Source organism: Aquarana catesbeiana, linkage group LG01 (assembly GCF_042186555.1).
Source record: "Aquarana catesbeiana isolate 2022-GZ linkage group LG01, ASM4218655v1, whole genome shotgun sequence".
Classification (NCBI taxonomy): domain Eukaryota; kingdom Metazoa; phylum Chordata; class Amphibia; order Anura; family Ranidae; genus Aquarana; species Aquarana catesbeiana.
Genome location: NC_133324.1, coordinates 476866963 through 476886096, shown reverse-complemented (window position 1 = coordinate 476886096; position 19134 = coordinate 476866963). Strand labels below are relative to the sequence as shown.

The following is a 19134-nucleotide window of genomic DNA, read 5'->3' as shown; positions in this document are numbered from 1 at the left end:
GATTTGAACAGCAATGTATAATCATTGTAGGATATGTTTAGACTATACAACCATGTATCAAATAAGCTGTTACATTACTGAGAAATTATGAAAAGTAAATAAATAATGAAATCTCGTCTAATACATGTGTATGTATTGTGAACAGTGAAGTATCGTTTGAACTATTACACACAGTGATGAATCAAAAGAAAAAAGATCACAATGAAACTAAGCTATGGTCACTATGATACAAGTAGCAGAATTGTGTGCTTACCACTAAGGATATCTTAAATCAAGAGTGAAGTTTGCTCACTGGGACAGAGTCTCACTTAATCTGTTGCAATCGGCAAGATTGCTAGTTCAGATGTAGCATAATCAGTGTGTTACAAGGGGCCAACAGAATGACTATGAAAAAGCTGCTTAATGATCACTAGTGGCCAAAATTAAATGGAATAGAGTAAAATACCTAGACAAAGGATAGCGGAACCTTATAGTTCCGCTGATTCCAGCAACAGTGCATTATCATAATTATGTAGAAAAAACCAGCGGAACCCAATAGTTCCGCTAATTCCAGCAACAGTGCATTATCATAATTCTGTAGCATAAAATATGTACAACCACACAAAAAAGGGGGCAGAAACTCCATTATTAAAAGGTAAATATAAATTGAGCTAAATGAAGCTAAATAGTGGAATAAGAAAACACACCTCATACGCCTATAATGGTCTGGACAACAACTGCACAGCGCTATAGGGGGTGTAAATAAAAAAAAAATCAAAATAGAATAAAAAATTCTATAGATTTATTGATAAAAATGTGACACATCCCATTCAAAAGTCAGTCCTAGGGGCTGCCTAGTATTTAAGATAAAAATCCATCTGACCTCCCGTTTGCACAGGATATTAAACTTATCCCCTCCTCTAAATGTTTTTTCCCTTCCCGTCTTTCAGGACAGCCACATTGAGAAACCTTGGCTCCTCCTCTTTCTGGGAAACACTGCGCCAGCCCCCATAAATTTCCACCTCCCCCTGCCAGCCTCAGTTGTTTGTGTTTCCCCCCGGTGGGGAGACACTGCGTTTGGAACCAGGCCTAAAACAGTCAGGGAGACTGGGGGCTATATTACTAAAAAATCCCTAACTAGGAGACAGGGGTCTCTGGGGCAGCGGCAGGCTACATACCGGCCACATCTCGTCCGCCTCCTCCACTTCGCAGAGCGCTGGTGGAAGTCTGGGGGGGCCCTCTTTCACAGCCACAGGCTGTTTGCAGGAGGCATCTCTGTCCCCCCTGTACAGGGTACAGGCCGCAGTGGAGCCGAGTGGGCCAGACGGCGGGCCACGTCATTTCCGGCGGGGGGGGGGCGCGGAAGTGTGTCCTTCCGGTTCCGGGTCGTGCGGCGCTGATAGAGGGCTGGGCACAGGCTGTAGAGGAGTTTGTTCACTGCACAGGCAGTGTGAAGACTCCAGAGGCCGCCCACCAGCATGTTGGAAGCAGATGCTCAGACGGCGCTCAGCGATGCCAGCTCCAGCCAGCCTAAGGTAAGGGTTCCTCTCTACCTAGGCTTTCCCTCCCCCCTTATGGTTCCTGTACTGGGGGGAGGGGAAGGAACCCCTCTAGGTGGGCAGAGGGGGGGGAGACCAGGTCCCTCCTTTTTAAAGGAGGGACTTGAATCTCCCCATGGTTGTATTTCTGTGTGAGGCTTTGTGGGGATATTGATTGGTGTTTGGTTTTTCCATGTGTTTCAGAAATCTTCTGAGAAAAAGCCCCCACATAGCTCTAAGAGAAAGTGTGCCTCCTGTAGGGACACCCTAGGGGAGGCTTGGAAAAAGGTCTTATGTAAGAACTGTATTGATGCTCTTGTTGACAAAAGAATTTCTGAACAGGAGTCAGGGTTAGCAGCATCAGTTAAGGAATTATCTTCAACCTTCCAATCATTTAAGACCCTGTTTGAAGGGTTACAGGTTCCCCTTAAACCCTCACTTGCATCACAGAATACAACCCCACGCTTAGCACAGGACTCTGCATCTTCCCAACCAGGGGCCGCCACTTCAGCTGAAGTAGCAGGCACTTCCAGAGAGGAAGCAAGGGAGGAACCAGACAGTGCTACCTCCGGGTCTCAGGACGACTCGGAGGAAGAGAGTAGGGAGGGAGAGTGCAGGAAGCCATCAAGGTACAAGTTGTCCCTTGATGAGGTAGAGGACCTCTTAGGGGCTATCCATACTACCCTGGGTATCCAGGAGGATAATAAGACCCTATCTCTCCATGACCAGATGTATAGGGGCTTGAAAGAACAGAAAAGAAAGGTATTTCCTGTTCATGAGGTCCTAATAGAAATGGTCAAAAAAGAATGGCAGGATCCCAAATGGAAACCCTTCTTTTCTGGGGCCCTAAAAAGAAGATTCCCTTTTTCGGACAATCCTGCCTCAATCTGGAACAAAAACCCCAGATTGGACGCAGCATTCTCGCAAGTGTCCAGACACACAGATCTGGCCTTCGAGGATCTGGGAGCTCTGACAGATACCATGGACAAGAGAATTGATTCCCTGTTAAAAAAGACCTGGGAATCAACTCTAGGTAATCTGAAACCAGAGATGGCAGTCACGATGGTGGCCTGAAACCTCGAGCACTGGCTTACACAAATCCAGGCTCATATTGAGGCAGGTATGGCAAAGGAGACTGTTTTAGCGTCCTTTCCAACTATGCTAAGAGGCGTAGCATACATAGCGGATGCTTCGGCCGAGTCAGTGCGCATGTCAGCCAGGACTGCGGCACTTGCCAACTCAGCCAGAAGAGCCCTCTGGCTAAAAACATGGCCAGGCGACAATGCCTCAAAGGTCAAACTGTGTGGCATTCCGCTGACCGGTGATCTGCTCTTCGGCCCAGGTCTAGAGACAGTATTAGACCGTACAGCTGATAAAAAGAAGGCATTCCCAGTAAAACAAAAACCCCCAAGTCAACCCAGGAAGGGGTTTCGTCCACAAAAAAGAAGGCCTCCCAAGTCACAGGAGAAAAAGACTTGGAGCCAAAGGGGTAAGGGCAAAGGAGGAGCGATTTTTCGCCCTCCTGAACAGCCCAGTAAGACCCAGTGACTCAGGGGTCACAGTGGGGGGAAGATTGGGAGCCTTCCTTCCACAATGGGAAGTAATCTCCCCCAACCAATTTATACTGGGGATCATACGAAGGGGGTATTGTCTGGAATTTACAAAGCGCCCTCCATGTCGAAGCTTAATAGCGCTTCTCCCCAGGTGTTCGGCAAAAGCAGAGACCCTCTTAGGGGCATTAAAGGAACTAGAACAACAAAATGTGGTGTGCAGAGTTCCAAAGGAAGAAGAAGGGACAGGCTTTTATTCACACGTTTTCGTGGTGAGAAAACCCTCGGGGAGTTACAGGTTAATTCTAAACCTGAAACCTCTGAACAAAGTGATTGTTTACAAAAGATTCCGGATGGAATCGATATTCACAGTCAGGGCGTTACTTCCCCAGAACTGTTTCATGGTGTCTCTGGATTTGAAAGACGCTTACCTCCACATCCCCATTGCGGAGGCCTTTCAAAAATTTCTGCGCCTGGCAGTAAAGGTAGAAGATGAAACTAGTCACCTGCAGTTTCAGGCGCTGCCATTTGGCCTATCCTCGTCACCCCGAGTATTTACGAAGGTCATGGCGGAGGCCATGGCTTTTTTGCGAATCAAGGGGGTATCAATTATTGCTTACCTAGACGATCTTCTTCTCTTCGCACCATCCTCAGAACAACTAATCAGGGATCTGGAACTCACAAAGACAACCCTGAAAGAGCTAGGATGGCTACTAAATCTGGAAAAATCCAGCCTTATTCCAGCTCAACAGATTTCCTATCTGGGATACCTGCTGGATTCTACTCGGCTGAGAATTTTTCTCCCACCAGAGAAAATTCTGAAGCTAGACCAAGTAGTAGCATGCCTTCAGAGCAATCAGCAGGTACCAATACGGGTGGCCATATCAACCCTCGGCCTACTGACTTCTGCCATCCTGGCAGTGCAGTGGGCAGGCCTTCACTTCCGTCCCCTGCAGGCACTGATTCTAAAGGTGTGGGACCACAGCCAGGAGTCTTTAGACACTCTGCTTCCTATCCCTCCTCGGGTCCAAAGGTCCCTCTGGTGGTGGAGGAAGCAGATAAATCTGTCACAGGGGCACCTGTGGATCATTCCAGTGTCCAGAGTGATTACTACGGAGTGGCAGAGGCTGGGGGGCACATCTGGGACCTCAGTTGGCGCAGGGGACATGGAAGGAGGAGGAGCTCAAAAGGTCCTCCAACTGGAAAGAACTAAAAGCAGTGGGACTGGCACTCAGAACTTTCAGGGAAGACCTACTGGGACAACATATCCAGGTACGGTCTGACAACTCTTCGGTCATTGCTAATATAAACAAGCAAGGTGGCACGAGAAGCGGGGTTCTGTTAAGCCTAGCCACAGAGATTCTCGGCTGGGTGGAAGCCAATGCTCTGTCCCTTTCAGCAGTGTTCCTAAAAGGGAAGGAGAACGTAGTGGCCGATTTTCTCAGCCGAACACAGCTGACAGAGGCGGACTGGGTACTCAATCAGGAGGTTTTCGACCTCATAGTGAGGAGATGGGGCCTCCCAGATGTAGACCTATTTGCCTCAGGGAGCAATACAAAGATCCCATACTTCTTCTCTCTCAGCAGATGGGAGAACACGTTAGGGGTAGACGCTCTGACACAAAGTTGGCACTTCAGAGTTTGCTACGCCTTCCCACCTCCGGTGTTTCTGCCAGCAGTTCTAAGAAAATTCCAGGTAGAAAACACCACACTAATTTTAGTGGCTCCGTACTGGCCCAAGAGAGCTTGGTTCTTGATTCTCGGTCAGTATGCGGGGGAACCTCCCTGGCTCCTTCCGTCCAGGAAGGATCTCCTGTCGCAGGGCCCAGTTCTCTGTCCCCAGGTAGCCCGCTGGAATTTAGCCGCTTGGCTTCTGAAGAAGAGATTCTATGAAGCAAGGGCTTTTCTGATCAACTGGTAGCCACCCTCCTTGATAGTAAAAAAGCGGAGACGCGCCAAATCTACCAAAAGGTTTGGGGGTGTTTTAAGGCTTGGTGCCCAGAAAACTCTTTTAAGGTGCAGAGCCCTATAGCAGTCCTGGAGTTTCTGCAGTGCGGGGCTGATAAGGGGTTAGCCATCAGTACCCTTAAAAGCCAGGTTTCAGCACTTAGCGCATACCTTGAGAAATCCCTGGCCACCAACACCTGGGTGGTCAGGTTTTTCAGAGCCCTGTCAAGACAGAGACCAGTGCAGGGTCCTTCCTTCCCTAAGTGGGACCTTTCCCTGGTCTTGCAGGTTCTGACTGAACCCCCGTTTGAACCTTTAGAGGGGTGTACTCTAAAGGACCTAACATATAAAGCTGTTTTTTTGGTGGCTGTAACCACAGCCAGGAGGGTCAGTGAAATAGAGGTCCTTTCAATTAGACCCCCCTTTTGTGTTGTATTTTCGGATAGAGTCGTTTTTAAGACTGACCCGGCTTTTTTACCGAAGGTGGCTTCAATATACCATAGAAGCCAGGAAGTAAATTTGCCAACTTTTTGTCCTAATCCCTCAAGTGAAAGGGAATTTAGGTTTCACACTTTAGACGTCAGGAGATGTATCCTACGTTATTTAGAGCTGGCAAAGAGTTTTAGAAAGTCAGACCCTCTCTTTATTTCTTTTTGCAGAGCAAGAAAGGGACAGAAGGCGTCTAGACGCACCATTGCCAGGTGGCTCAGAATAGCTATTAGTCAGGCCTACAGGCTTGTGGGTAGAGAGGCCCCCATGGGAATTAAAGCACACTCTACCAGAGCTATGGCAGCTTCACAGGTGGAAAGAGCTGGAGCAACGCCAGAGCAGATTTGCAAAGCAGCCGTATGGTCCAGTTTCACCACATTTGTGAAACACTACAGAGTGGATCTGGTATCAGCAAGTGAGCAATCCTTTGGGCGAAAGGTATTGCAAGCTGTTGTCCCACCCTAAGTGGAAGTGCTCATCTATCCTCTCAATGTGGCTGTCCTGAAAGACGGGAAGGGAAAATTAAAGTTACGCTTACCGGTAACGTCTTTTCCAGTAGTCTTTCAGGACAGCCCTAGTACCCACCCGAAGTTTTGGGGGGTCTTGAGGAAGACCTAAAAAAGGGCACTATAGTAATATGTGATAGTATGTTATTAAGGTGTTCTTGTGTCTCCCCAGCTAACTGGAGGTGCTCTAGAAAAAACTGAGGCTGGCAGGGGGAGGTGGAAATTTATGGGGGCTGGCTCAGTGTTTCCCAGGAAGAGGAGGAGCCAAGGTCTCTCAATGTGGCTGTCCTGAAAGACTACTGGAAAAGACGTTACCGGTAAGCGTAACTTTAATTTTTTTTATCTTTTCTATCCCCTGGATAGTGAGGCTTTTGGTGTCTTTCTGATGATTAATGTTCCAATATCGCGCAATATTAGTGGCATGGTTTTTTCAATATCATAAAGATGATCATAAAGACGATCTTTTAATCTGCGTGTAGTTCTGCCAACATATTGTACGCGACAAATGGTACAAGTAATGACATATACAATATACCACGTGTTACAGTTAATGAAAGAACGTATCTTATGAGTGTTGCCGGTAGTTGACATAATAGTGTCTCTCTTTTGGATGAAAGGACAATAGGAGCAACCACGGCTCCCACATCCAAAAGGTGCCCTAGATAGCTAGCCAATTGCTACATGTGCTGGCACTGGAAAAAAGACTAGGTGACAAGATGCTGCCTAGGGATGGGAGCCTCCTAGAAACCGTACGAATAGGGGAAGAATACGGGAATATATAGGATCCTGATTCAGTACCGGAAGATATTTGGTGACAATCTCTTTTTAATTTTGTTAAATTCTTCACTATAGGGAGTGGAAAAGGTAGGAATGGAATTAAATTTATTAGAATTGCTCTGTTTATTCTTATTGGAAGGTTTATCAGCAAGGAGTTTGCCCCTAGGTACCTGATTGGCTTTTCTAAGACCTCTGTTAATAACCGATTTTGAGTATCCTCTAGACTCAAATCTCACCGCCATGACTGTAGATTCATGATCAAAATCAGTTTGTTTGCTACACAGCCTCTTAAGTCTAAGAAATTGACTTACTGGAATGCTGTTGACTGTATGGCTCGGATGGCCAGAATCTGCCCGCAGGAGCGTGTTGCCCGCACTGCGCTTCCTATACAAATTGGAGATTATCCTGCCATCCTCTCCTGTTAGCCTGACATCAAGGAACTCTATGGTTTTGGCATTCATTTTTCCGGTAAATCTCAGTTCAAGCACATTATCGTTTAAATATGCTAGTCAATTCTCCAAGTCAATGTGTGGGTCAGAGACGATAAACAGGAGATCATCTATGTACCTGCAATAAAAAATAGTATCTGAACGACGGGGGCCACCAGCCCCAAAGATGCGGAGCCTTTCCCACCATCCCATGTACAAATTAGCAAAGGACGGTGAAAATTTGGCACTCATAGAGGCTCCGCACCTTTGGAGGTAGAAGCCCCCGTCAAACATAAAAAAATTGTGAGTCAAAAGAAATTCTAGACACATTAGTATAAACTCCTGTAAAACCGGAGAAAATTGCCCCGATCTCTGCAGAAAGAAAGATACTGCTTGCAAACCAAGTGTATTGAGGCGTAAAGGAGTAAAGGCTAGAAACATCACATGTCACCTAACAGAAATTATCGTCCCATATAATTGTATGAAGCTTAGCTAGTAATTGTTTAGTGTCACAGAGATATCCAGGAAGGTCGATAACCAAAGGTTGCAATTGTTGGTCCACCCATTGTCCCAGTCGCTCTTTCCTGTACTACACCTGCAGTCTCTGACCCTCTCCTGTACTACAACTGCAGTCTCTGACCCTCTCCCGTAGTACACCCTGCAGTCACTGACCCTCTCCTGTAGTATGCCCTGCAGTCTGTGACCCTCTCCTGTACTACGCCATTAGTCTCTGATCCTCTCCTGTAGTACGCCAGCAGTCTCTCTGACCCTCTCCTGTAGTACTCTGCGGCCTGCAGTATCTGTACTATGTCTGCAGTCTCTGACTGTTTCTTGTACTAACTGCAGTAATCTCTAACAACCAATCATTGAGCGGTAATGATGTGCTGTAACCTCTAGCAACCAATTAGTGAGTGTGGACTTGTTCACATTATTAAGTTAAGTTTTTTTGAGATAAGTCTATGTGTGTGTTCATTTGTTTTTTGGGCTGTTTGGATGGAGAACAAAATTGCATGGGGGGGGCAAGAAAACCTCAAACATTATTTAACCACACTCCTTTAAGCCACGCCCAATATTAAGCGTAATTTAACAACTAAATGTGTGGTTTTGGGCTTGTGTTTTGCAATAAATTAGTGGGAAATTGACATGTTGAAAATAGACATGAAAAATCTTTTGATAATTTATAGTCAGCACCTGCCTATTAGGCTAGACATGCATGACAATATTGTGCCTTGTTCTGCGGTGTTCTGATAAATCTATGCTACAACAATTGGATTTAGTAGTTCTCTTCAGAGATCCATACAGGTTGGTGGTAAGACTAAGTTAGATCTCATCATGAGACTGTGATTTCTGCACCTATGCTTCCAATACCAGTTAAACGTAAGTAAATGAGCATTGGTTTAGTGCTAGGGGTATGGTAGAGGATTCAAAGGAACATTCAGTATAAGGATACAAAGAATGCAAATCATTTCTTTCTGGTGTCAGGAACTCAGCCCTGCATAATTTTGGCATGGGATATGAACAGAGGCTTCAAGCCAGGATGAGGTGAGTATTTCACACAAGAGGGGTCAAAGTGGAAGTGAAGGCAGCTAAGTTTACAGCTGAAATGTTAACTTTTCACCCACCAAAAATGTGTAATTTTGTTTTGCTTTTTATCTAATCCAGACATCTTTATAAGACAGCACTCCTAGGTTCTTGATTCACTTTTCTCTAGTACAATTAAAGCAATATAGCTTGGTCTATTAACATCTGTGATTCAGGGGCGTAATACAGGGGTTGCAATTGCGACCCGGCCCCGGGCTCCAAGGGGCCCATGTGACTTCCCTGTATACTTGGATAGGAGGGGCAGCATATAGAGGAACCTATCCCCTCCATTTTCCTCCTGCAGCTGCTGAAAGCCTGCTTCTCCTCCTCTCCCTCCTGCAGGCATTCAGCGGCTTCAGGAGGAAAATGGAGGGAATTGGTTTCTCTATATACTGCCTCTCCTATCTGGGTCACTTGTCTTCTGCAGCCCCTGGGCCCCTGTGTTCTCCCCTGGCCCCCCTCATTCCCACTGCTGGCTTCCCCCCTCTCCCTCCAAGTGCTGAGGAGGATGTGTCAGGATGGAGAGCGGGGAAGGGTCTGGTAAATATATATGTAGCGCTGGTAGATTTATGATCTACCATCTGATAGGTAAATTTAGTGAATTGCTCGTTAGGGAAGTTAGATTTGCCTCTGTTCCAGCTTGGCTGGCGTTGCGTGTGGTTCCACACTGAGCCAGTGGGTGTCGCTGTTACCATTGGCTGGTGTTGGAAAGGCAACGTGTCGAAGCGTATGGATGCTCCTCTGTCCCGGAGACAACTCGGTGGAGGTGGTCCTCCGAGTTGCATTCTGGGAGAGGGTATTTATGGGACAGATGCCATGTTTTGGGGTTCGTTTTTACAGCCACCTGCTGGCCCTCCTGGCCGACAGGTATGCGTTAGAGTGCTACCTCGTAGCCCTCCGTTCTGGAGGCCCGCGCCGCTGCGGCGTGTGGGTGGGCCCAGAGGCATGTCTGGGCCTACCACAGCAGCCGAGGAATGGTCCTGAGCTGTCTATCCAGAGTGAAGAAGCTGGACAACCGAGAAGATCCCAGGGGAGGACCCTTAATGGAAGGATCATGCAGAGTGCTGGTCTGGAGAGGGGCCTGGTGACTCGGTTGGACGACGTATCCTAAAGTAGCTCTACAGCATAGTACTGTCGGGTTGGCTTAGAGGTCCAAGTACTGTTTCTGACACTTTCACTGCAAATTGAATACATCCTGTGGCAGAGGATTGTACGGGTTCATTTCAAGCAAGTCTGTGGCAGAGACTTTTGTTCGTGCTACGTACTGGCTGCTAGGCTAGTGAGAGAGGCCTATCCAGGTGAGCAAAGATTGGGTCCCACAAGGGGATTGCATCCGATTACAATATTCAACTTTAAAGGACGTTCTTAAGAATCCTAAAGAAAGGTATTTGAGCTTCCCTGCAGCTTCCCTCCTGCCTCTTTCCTGCTACTTCCTTTGTTACTTGGTTCAATAAAGCATTGAAAACGTACTCAAGTGTTGGTGCTTAAATCGTCCAGAGGTAAACTCAACAGAACCCTAGACCCGGTGCCGGTGAAACAGGGGTGTCGAGAGTGAAGGCAACAAGCCCGCTTAAACCAGCAGCTCTACCGAGAGTTAGTGCTACATGTGGGGGCTCGTCCGGGATTTGTTGACCATCGGTTCTCATAACCCAGAAAGGTGTTTCACCGGGAGTTTACGGTGAGAGCTGGACTTTGTCAAATTTTTCAGGAAGAGAAGAGGTTAAAAGTTGCAGGACTTTATTTCTGAATGCGTAGGCCTCGGGCGCCAGTAAAAGCCCGGGAGCTACGTGTTTAGAAGAACAAGTGGGAGGAGCCTACTCTACTTGATACCGCATGGGACGCGTGTATATGTTTGGCGCCAGAGAAGAAGAGAGGCCTCGTGATCGTGCTGAGAAGATCAGAGTGTGGCCATGTCTTTTTCGGCGATGCAGCCAATTATGGGACCAATAATGTTCCCTGCAAGCACCGCGTTGAATACTGTGCTGACCGGAACCCTGCTTACGAATACTGGTGTTCCTCTGAAGCCACAGGGGAGGTTTGTTCTGTATACCTCAGGAGATATTGAGGGACTGGGCATGATTTGCTATAAATGTGAAGGACTGGCCGTACATCTCCATCCATTTGGCCGATTTCCGCAATGTGGAGAGTATTTGTTTGTGGTGGAACAACCTACCATGATGCCCCGTGCTTATCGGATGGATTGGGCAACAGGTATCGCCACAGTAGAAGCTGCTATTACTACAGAGAGAGAGCGGCAGGCCATCACTTTGCCTGTTGTTGCCGAGAATGTTCCGGAGAGAGACACTGCTGTTGCCTTCTCATCAGCAGACATTGCTTTGAATTCTGAGTCTACCACGCCTGTCTCTGTTGTACCTGTACAGAGGAAGGTGGGATATGTGAAGGCTTCCCGCGGCAGTGGCTGAGGCCTACCCCTGAGGCTACCCAAACCGGATCCAGAAAAGTCCACGACAGGACTGGTGGGGAATGTATCTGGGACTGTAACTAAGTATCTGCCAGCGGAAGAGTTGGGAGATTCGGAAATAGAATCCATGTTGGATCTTTCCGGTGATGATGACCTATTTGAGACTATGTCACAAGAGCTGTTATGGTTACAAGGCGAGGATGTCGCCTCTGCTATGACTTTCCCTGAATGGACAGCCCTGAGTTCTGGGAAGACGTCACCCTGTGTGGAGCCACACAGCACTGTAAATGAGACCCGGTGCCGGTGAAACAGGGGTGTCGAGAGGGAAGGTAACAAGCCCACTTAAACCAGCAGCTCCACCGAGAGTTAGTGCTACATATAATTTACTGCCCCCTTTATTTTCTGAATGGACAGAGTCAGTGATTGGTACAGACTCTGTCCATTTATAACTGAAGCATATTAAAAGGTGCTTACTATGCTTCAGTTTGTGAATGAATGGGAAGCTCTGTACAAAGCTATCCCTGTCCATTCATACTGTGCAGCTGAGGCTGCAGAGATGGAGAAGGAAGGTTGTGTCATAATAAAGGGTCTCACAATGGGCGTAAAGGGCTCTAGAATCAGAGGGGAGGGCCCCAGACTCAAAGGGTAGAGCCCCAGCCAGGGGTCAGGGGGGCCCTTCATGATTTCCTGCACTTGGGCCCTGAAGGTTCTAGTTTTGCCATGATTCGTGCTTCTAGTTATGCTGTGATTGATTAATGATGGAACACCAACAAACTGTGGTCAAAATCGTGCTCTTCTGTCCTATCAGCTAGCTCCCTGTGAACTGTTCAATGTAGCAATGTCTTATTGGCTTACAGTGCTACTTTTCCTTTCCCAGAATCATGCTTTGAAGGGAACTAGAAACAGCTAATACAAACAAACTGGAGTAATAATTAAAAATACATCCAAAGATGGTTTAGCTACATGTCTGCATTTTTTCTTTTTCGTGTGGAAATATTATTGTGAAAGGTTCATTTTTGAGGTTAGGTTAATTGTTAACGACAAGGTTGAGAGGTAAGGTGTTATGAGACGGGTTAAAACAAAACTCCAGACAAAAATAACAAGATAAAAAATGAGTAGCTCATTAAAAGAATAAAAGACAGCTTTTGTTGCAATATTCACTGTAAATTTCCACTGCAGTACGTATTTTCTGCCACAAGATGCCCTCAGTCTGATGGCCAGCATCATTCAACCCACTTCCTCTGAGCCCAGATCATGCTGTAGCTCGTGACTGGGCAGCTAAAGCAAAAGAATTACAGTGTTCAGCTCATTTCTCTGTCACTTTGCTTTCTCTTATTTTCAGCATGTTCCTTGCCAGCACATGCACTGACTTTCCCGTTCTGCTGCTTTTTCCTCTCATGCTCCAGCCTGCCAAACAAGGGCTCCAATTCTAGGTCATATTCAGGTTATTCAGGATCCAATTCTAGGTCATTACAGTGCTTGCACTGAAGAAAAAATACATGTATTTATGTATTAATGATTACAGAGCTGCAATAATTCCTTTTATATCTGCCTAGATCTTAGTTTTAACGGGAAATGGGAAATGGTTAATTGTTAAGGACTCACTTTTGCGGGTAAAATTAGGGCCCTACTCTCACTTATGTGTCCTCATAAGGTACGCATAATGTATAGTAAAGCCACTCGTTTTTAAGTTTTATTATTAAAGGTATAGAGAACCTTAAAAGAGTAAATCCACTTCCGTGGGGAAAAAATAGCAAATAAAAAAATAATAATATAGCGTATACAATTGCGAATCAAGTCATATTGCAATTGAATGTTATTAAAAATGAACTTTCCTTTTCAATCTGCAGCTCTGTAATTTTCTGTAAAGTGCAATGCAATATGGCTACCTGGAGGTGTTCTGTACACAGAATGTGTACAGAACGCCCCCCAGAAACATTATTTCCTGCTTGTGTGATTGGCTCACTGATTTTCTCAGAAGTCTGCACTAAGATACAAATCAGATTTCTGGCATCCCCTGCAACAAAAATGTAATTTTTGGTGAGATACTCCCAATAGGAAACCAAGACTAAAGGGATAGAAACCCTGCAATTTACCTCATTAGAGCCCGGCAGGTACAGCAGCTGGTTGATAATTATGAAACATGGACACAGACACACATTTCTTCAGAATAACAAAAGGTAGGAATCTGCAACAAAGTTTGTAAAAATCCCTGTAATATACATAGAACACCCATAGGGGAATGTTTTTTTCTCTACAAAAGTGGAGTTACCCTTTAAATAATTCCCTTATTTGTATACAGAAAAAAACATCTATCTATCTATCTATCTATCTATCTATCTATCTATCTATCGACAGAAGAAGGCTCTGTCACAGTAAGAATATAGGAAATGTGACACAGGAATTGCATTTAGGATCAACGTGAGATTCAGAACTATCATTTTTAAATGGAGAAAATTGTGTTTTTGGCTTTCTCCAGATTCTGTAGTTCTGCAACCTGGCGCTGACTACACACGTGTGCAGGGTCATTATATACTCAGAACCAAGGATAGCTCAGAGCTCCCAGTTTGGAGACAGCGTCCAGTTTGGAGACAGCGTCCAGTTTGGAGACCACTCCCAGTGTGGGAGACATGAGTATTTATGGACCCTCAGCCAATCCCCAGGAGTGGGCCTGGCAGGGGACTGAGAAATCCCTATACAGCTAGCATCTGCCATAACAACGCTATTTAATGTCAAAGTAGCGACGTATAACAATGGCAGGCGGTTAAACTGAATGGATTCTTTTACAAGTGGAGGGTTCACATATATTTTAATTTAATTTTGGATTGAACTTCTAATGAACTGCAGTCATCCATAGGACATTTTCTGGGACACTTTCAAACAAGATGTTCTAAAATAAAAAAACTACATCTGATAGCATAGGCTTATGAAAGTGTAACTCCACTTTTGTTGAGAAAAAAACATTCCCCTCTGGGTGATCTATATACATTGCAAGGATTTTAACCACTTCAGCCCCGGAAGGATTTTTTGCGATATGGCACTGCGTTGCCATATAAAATGACAATTTGTACGGTCGTGTGATGCTGTACCCAAACAAAATGTATGTTCTTTTTTTCCCCACAAATAGAGCTTTGTCATGGTGGTATTTGATCATCTCTGCGGTTTTCATTTTTTGCTTTATTAATAAAAAAAAGGCAGACAATTTTGAAAGAAAAATATTTTTTTTCTTTCTGCTCTAATACACTTTATTCATCAGTTTAGGCTGATATATATTCTTCTACATATTTTTGGTAAAAAAAAAATCAATATACACAATAGGCGTATATTGATTGACTGGCGCAAAAGTTATCGCGTCTACAAACTATGGGATAGATTTAGGGACTTTTATTTTTCTTTTATTGTTTTTACTGGTAATGGTGGCGATCTGTGATTTTTAGCGGGACTGCAACATTGCGGCGGACAAATCTGACCCCAAATTACACTTTTTGGGGACAAGTGATGTTATTACATGGATCAGTGCTATAAAAATGCACTGATCAATGTAAAAATGACACTGGCAGGGAAGGGGTTAACACTAGGGGGCGATCAAGGAGTTAAGTGTGTTCCCTCAGCGTGTTCTAACTGTAGGGAGGCTTACTGAAACATGACAGAGATCACTGCTCCCGATCACTGGGAGCAGTAGATCCCTGTCATGTCACTAGGCAGAATGGGGAAATGCCTTGTTTATATAGGCTGTTCCCCATTCTGCCTCTCCTCGCTGCGATCACGGGCTGCCGACCCACGATATCCTGCTTTTACGGACTGATGTACAGGTACGTCAGTTTGAGCAGGAGAGCCGACCTGCCGCGTTATTTCTGCGTGAGCAGGTCAGCAAGTGGTTAACAAACTTTGTTGCAGATTCCTACCTTTTGTTATTTTGAAGAAATTCCTGTGTGTTTGTCTGTGTCCATTTGGGAAAGTGAGTCTAATGGGAGCGGTTTCATAATTATCAATCATCTGCAGCACCTGCAGGGCACTAATTAGGAAAGCTGCTGGGCCTGCATCCCTTTAGACATGATTTCCTATTGGGAGTATCTTACCAAAAATGAATTTTTTGTTGCAGGGGATGCCTGAAATTAGACTTGCATCTTAGTACAGACTTTTGGGGAAATTGGTGAGCCAATCAAAAGCAGGAAATTATGTTTCTTGGGAGGTGTTCTGTACACCTTCTGGTACAGAACACCTCTAAGTAGTCACATTGCATTGCATTTTCAGAAAATTACAGCGGCAGCAGATTGAAAAGGGAAGGTAATTTTTAATAAAATTCAACTACAATACGACTTGTGTCACAATTGTATACACTATATTATTTTTTCTTTATAAGCTATTTTTTTCCCCACTGAAGTGGAGTTACCATTTAAAGCTGATGTTCAGTCATTTTTAAAAAAAAAATTAAAAGTCAGCAGCTACAAAAACTACTGACTTTTAATTTCTCAAAAAATGACAATATAAAGGATGACCCTTTTCAACCCATCATGCATCCCTTCCTATACTTTTTCATTGAGCCTGTGTCCTTTTCCTGTTCCTTGTGTTTATTTGGAGAAGCAGTGGCAGTGTGTGCACACCCAGTAAAACAATTATTTACACCAGTCCTGCTGCTGCATGTACCTCCAACTTCTCAGTTTAGCTTTAGTACACATAATTGTTATCTGCTTTCTCATCAGTATAGTTGTGTGTAACAATATATAAATTTGGAAATAGTGTTACCTACAGGAAGGAGTTTTTGTATTTAAATTTGACATCTATGCTTAGTTCTCCGGGTTAGACAAGGACATTCTGTTCAATGACTCTTCAATTGACAACAGCTAATAACATTGTTCCAAAAGATGTTGCTTTTTAAAATGTTTTTTAAACTGGATATTATGTATTTTAAGATCGGATGTCTTGCATTATATAGGATTTCAATTTGAAATAAAAAAATAATAATTTTAAAGGGTGGGCAAATGTTTTTAAAGCAAATGGATAAAAAAGAAAAAAAATGAACTTTCATTTATGTTGTCCTTTTAGAAGCCATACATATTTCATCTAATGTCACTACATAAAATTTGTGCTTATACTAAGATGTCACATATCGGCTGAAAATAGAAAGAGGTCAAAGACAATGGCCAAGGTGAATGTCAACAGTGTGGTGATGTTCACAAGTAGTCCAAAAAAACACGAGGGAGGACCTTGGCAAAAAGTGATGTAGCACAAGACCATGGGGTCCAGTTATAAAGAAGTGGTATAGCTTTATCAAACTGCATTGTGCTTTACAAATGTGCATTGCACTATGCTTGCTTTGTGACTCTGAAGCAAGCATAGCCACACTCATGTCAATGAAAGAGTAAAACGGTCACGAGGCTGGTCACATGACTGTAGAAATGAGCTTCAGGTAGAAAATTAGTTCAATAAAAAATGGGGTTAGACCGTGCTAAGGTGATAATATTTAATTAATCTCATCCTGCTGCTATCTGATTGAGAAAATCTCAACCTGAAAAAACTGCAAAAAAAGACAGCGATGTGCCCAGGTGTATGTTAGAATAATCTGTCCTAAAATAAACCAAACTCCATCCTATAATCTCTCTTCAATAATTACAAATATGTTAGTGATAATTATATAGAAAAAATGGGATGAACAAAAGTAGTGATAAAAATGTTATAAAAAAATATGAATTCCTGTGTGATGTGTAACCACACCAATATGTGAAAAGGGGTGGGTGACTAAATCTACTTACATTGATATAAATCTGTGAATGTGTCTGTCAAACCCAAAAACAACAACGAAACATCCAAATCCATAAAGTGTCCCAAGCAATGAAAGAAAAATATTGAAAAATATAAATGTGTAAAAAAAAAACACATTTATCAAAAAGAGTTCAATGGAAATAAAATAGCAGTTTCTTCCTAAATCGAAACACCATGCCAGGTAATGTTTACTCCTCTACTTATAATCAAAATCACTCACCAATGTTAGTGGCCGGTAATGAGGAACCAGCAAACACACATTTTCCCTTAACAGGGTACAATGCTCTGCAGATCCGCGGTTGATGACCTCAGCTCCCAGTTGCAAGTGAACTTGGCATTGAACAGATATTTCCTTTCCTTTCTCAGGCGCAATGGTCTGCAAATCCAAAAGACAGCCACTCCCGATTCTCTTCCGCTTTTAAATGATCGATCTCCCCAAAGAGGTATAACCTGGAATAAAAAAGAAGGATAGCATAAAATCCTTTAAAACCGGTTTCTCATTTTATTGAACCACATAGCACTCACATTTAAGAGTGTCTCCCGACACTGGTAAAACAAACATAGGTAGTATGTGTCTGTCTCAGATCGCAGGATCCCACGAGCAGACTTCCAATGTGGTATGGTAACGAAGCCTCCGACAGCTCACCCTACGTACGTTTCATTGTCTTGACGTCCTCACGGAGGAGTAGAATTCTTGTCACCACGTCTCATTTAAATACACCACAATACCTAATTCATAATAACTTTAAAATCAACCAACATCTTTAAACGTTTAACCTTGTGCTAGCTGATCTCTCCCACTTTATCATCCCCAATATTAAAAGATCATTTTGCATGAAGTTTAACATGAGGTAAAAATTAGAATTACAATCAAATAAATTAAAAATAAATAAAGTTCTACTCCACTTTTACTACAAATAATCTAAGAATTAATCTCCACCTAATATTTTGCAATTCTATCCTGGTAATGAACCCGTCTGTTAAATACATATAAAGCTCTACCCCCTTTATGGGCTGTGTGTAGCGCAAAATAGTTAAAAGGGTTGGAAAAGTAAATGTTTTTTCGCCTTAATGCATCCTCTGCATTAAGGTGAAAAAACAACTGGCAGTGACCGGCCCCAGCCCCCCCCCCCCATTTTACTTACCTGAACCCTCAAACTTGTCCCATGGGGACGCGCAGTCTCTCGGCTAGGGGGTTCTCGGCTGTTGATTGGATGGATTCATAGCAGCGCAGCCATTGGCTCTCGCTGCTGTCAATCAAATTCAATGACGTGGTCGCCGGGGGGGCAGGGCCGAGTCCTGCATTCGGCATCTATGGACGCCGAATGCTGGACTCAGGAGCACACCCGCAAGGTAACCCCCCAGGAAAGCGCTTCTCCCAGGGGTTTATCTAATGCGGGGAGGAGCCGAGAGAGCCGCCGGGGGACCCCAGAAGATGAGGATCTAGGCCACTCTGTGCAAAACGAGCTGCACAGTGGAGGTAAGTATGACATGTTTGTTATTTAAAAAAAAAAAAAAAAAAAAAAAACTTTGTGCCAATTTAATATCAGTAATGTTGTTCCTTATTTAACAGACTTTATTATTAACTCCTAATGTTATTAACTTATAAAAATTGAATATCTTTTATCAGGGGAACAATGATTAATGAAGTTAAGATCAATAGCATCAAAAACCATATTCTACAAACCCAGCTATTACCCCATCAAACTCCTATTATTAAAGTACGCTATTAAAGTACACTATTACTATGTCAAACCATTTAATATCATACTCAAAAAGATGTTATAATGAGTTTATATACTTACTAAAAGTTTGTGATGAAACAATTCAGGTCTATATCAATGTTCATACCATTGGGCTGTATACTTCCCATTTTATATATCCATTTTGTTTCTTTACGGGAAACTTCCTTTTGTATATCTGTACCTCTCCAATGAGGAATTATCTTTTCTATCCCACATTTTGGTCCACTGGGATCCTGATTATGCTTATATTTAAATTTTCTAGACACACTGTGATTTTTTTAGACCTTTTTTGATGTTACTAATATGTTCCCCCATTCTGACATTTAATTTCCTCGTGGTCCTTCCTATATATTGCTTATGGCAAGGACATTCTAAGAGGTAAACTACCCCAATGGAATCATAGGTGATGT

The 19134-nt window shown here is 43.8% G+C and overlaps 2 long non-coding RNA genes across 3 annotated transcripts in view; one reads left to right on the top strand and one right to left on the bottom strand.

Moving 5' to 3' along the window:
• The window catches only part of LOC141102555 (uncharacterized), a 49171-nt gene extending 31504 nt beyond the window's left edge, over nucleotides 1–17667 (bottom strand). Inside the window, exons 1-2 of one of the 2 annotated variants that reach the window (XR_012235147.1) lie at nucleotides 17505–17667; nucleotides 17200–17429 (exon numbers count right to left, since the gene is read on the bottom strand). This is a non-coding gene — a long non-coding RNA (uncharacterized lncRNA). The remainder of the gene's footprint in view (nucleotides 1–17199; nucleotides 17430–17504) is intronic. The other variant, XR_012235148.1, reaches the window with a different exon arrangement.
• LOC141102567 (uncharacterized) overlaps nucleotides 1–19134 on the top strand; it is a 105422-nt gene that overhangs the window by 45780 nt on the left and 40508 nt on the right. The window lies entirely within an intron of this gene.